This window comes from Chrysochloris asiatica, unplaced genomic scaffold, assembly GCF_000296735.1.
Source record: "Chrysochloris asiatica unplaced genomic scaffold, ChrAsi1.0 scaffold00073, whole genome shotgun sequence".
Classification (NCBI taxonomy): domain Eukaryota; kingdom Metazoa; phylum Chordata; class Mammalia; order Afrosoricida; family Chrysochloridae; genus Chrysochloris; species Chrysochloris asiatica.
The window spans coordinates 10426861-10429510 of NW_006408591.1; positions in this window are offsets into that span (position 1 = coordinate 10426861).

Here is a 2650-nt window from a genome sequence, read left to right on the forward strand (position 1 = left end):
ATTCGGAAACCCTGTACAGGGTCACTATGAGTCAGAACCGACTCCACGGTACTTAACAACAACAACAACAATATACACTTATATATATAGGACTTAAGAAGTGGCTATATTTATATTATTATTTATTCAGCATTACATTTATTTTGGATTTTAATATTATTTTCACAATATGATGATTAATTTAACTGTCATGAAGGATATTTTGATATCACAAAATGAAGATTGTAACTACAGACGAAAAGTAAAAATAGAAACTGTAGTGTGAGGTAATAATAAAATGTAGCATCATAAAAATGTACCTCTAAATTAAAAATAAATTTAAATTTAAAATATGATCCATGATTTATTGGTGAGAACCGATTATAATCTTCAGTTTGTGTTATCAAAATATATTCCTTAGTAAATCATATGCTGTTATGAATAGAATTTTATGGTTAGAAGTGGGAAATAACAACACAGACTAAATTAAGGCCACAATAAATACCAAAATCCAGATACTATATTCATGTAAGATTACTGGTGTGGTACTGTGAGATAAAGCACTTGACCACAAGGCTGGTTTGAACCACAAAGTCAGCTGCTCCTTGGAAACTACAAGGCTGGTTTGAACCACAAAGTCCAAGCTGCTCCTTGGAAACCCTATACAGGGTCATGATGAGGTGTAATCGACTTGAGCTAACTTAACAACAACAACATAGTCATGTAAGTATGAATTGGAGAAAAATAAGTAAATAAATAACCTCAACCTAGTGAACTTTACTTTTCAGTTGCTCATCCAGGACCTGCTAATGCAGATGGATACATATAATCTCTAGTTTTCCAAGGTAGACACATATATTGATTTGGCTGCCCAGTATCCATTCATCAATCTTCTATTAAACTGTTTCCCAATTCTCCTCTGAGTTATCCACTGCTCTATATTTCTTTCTGAGTTGATTCCATTTCTAGTCCAGGTATGGAGCATATGATCTCTGTCTTAGTCCCCTTGCATCTTTCATTCCTTGGCCAACAGTGGTTGGATCAGAAGAGTGCCCATGACCTATTCAGTACCATTGATGAAATGAAACTTTTCCAGAAATTCTGAGGAAGTAACTCATTATTTACCTGTCAGCTTAGAGTTGAGAAGAATTAAGGTCTGAATTTGATGCAGTCATAATAGAAACACAAGAGAAATATTCTAAGAATGAAGCAAACACAAATAGGTGAGTTTGGCTGAGACTGTCCTTGTGTAACATCATTTTTTTATCCTGAGTAAGCTCTGGTGGTGGTGGTTATGTGTCACGGAGTCAGTTCTGACTCATAGCAACCCTGTATAGGGTTTCTGAGATTTGAATCTTGACGGGAACAGAATCCCTCATCTTTCCCCTACTGAATGACTGGTAGTTTCGAACTGCTGACCTTGATGTTAGCAACCTGATTGGTAACCACTGTGCTACCAGAATAAGCTCTACAGCTATAATATTTCTATTCACAAGTGACAATAAATGCCATTTTGGCATATATGATCATTTGAGTTAGGCTTTCTATTACCTGCAGCTAAAATACAATATTCTTTGCCAGTATGGTGGTGATGGTGTGCCATGGAGTCAGTTTCTAGTCATAGTCACCCTTACATATAGGGTTTCCAACGAAAGGCTGGTGAATTTGAACTGCCCACCTTGGGGTTCAAACTGACCTTGTGGTCCAGCACATTCTTCCAAAGCACCATGTTGGTGTTGCTAAGTGCCATCCAGTAGGTTCCATCCAATAGTGACCCTATATAGGGTTTTCTGAGGAGCAATTGCAGTTGAAACTGCAGCCCACAGCACTGTACCTGGACTCCAAAGTAGGGCAACTCAAAGTTTCTTATTGTGGGGTAAACTACTGGATTCTAATCAGAGATAGTGATAACTTTCCAGAATGCAAACAGATTCTGGATCTGAAGAAATGTGGGCATTATTGATGACAGAAATGAGAATTTTCTGTTATATAAAAAGGCACATCTGTTTCATGCCAAAATTTATCTTTTTTCTTTATATTGTCATGGGGATAAAATGGTGGAAAACAGTTATTCATTTGAGTATGTATAAACAATAAAATTGAATTGGCATGACTGTATGAATTTATCAGTTGTGCTGGTAATGTATAAATACAGAATACTCTAGATAATCCACCACTCATCTGTCAGTTTGTCCTACTGTGGTGGCTTATGAGTTTCTGTGATTCTGAAAGCTATGCCACCAGTATTTTAAATAACAGTAGAGTTACCCATGGTGGACAGGTATCAGATAAGCTTCCAGAAGAAGACAGACGAAGAAGGAGTGACAAACTACTTCCGAATATTGAGTCACTGAAAACCTTATGGATAGCAGAGAAACACTGTCAGATATAGTGCTGGAAAATGAGCCCCTCAAGTTGGAAGGCACTCAAAATGCGACTGCAGAAGAGCTGCCTCCTCAAAGTAGAGTTTGCCGTGATTACGTGAATGAAATAAAGCCGATGGGAGAAAAGCCGCGGGACCTTCATTTGCTGAAGAGGCACAACTCAAAATGAAGAGAAACAGCTGTAAACATCTGTTTGAAAATAGGAACATGGAACGTACGAAGTATGAACCTGGGAAAATTGTAAGTTGTCAAAAATGAAATGGCAAGCATAAACATTGACATCTTAG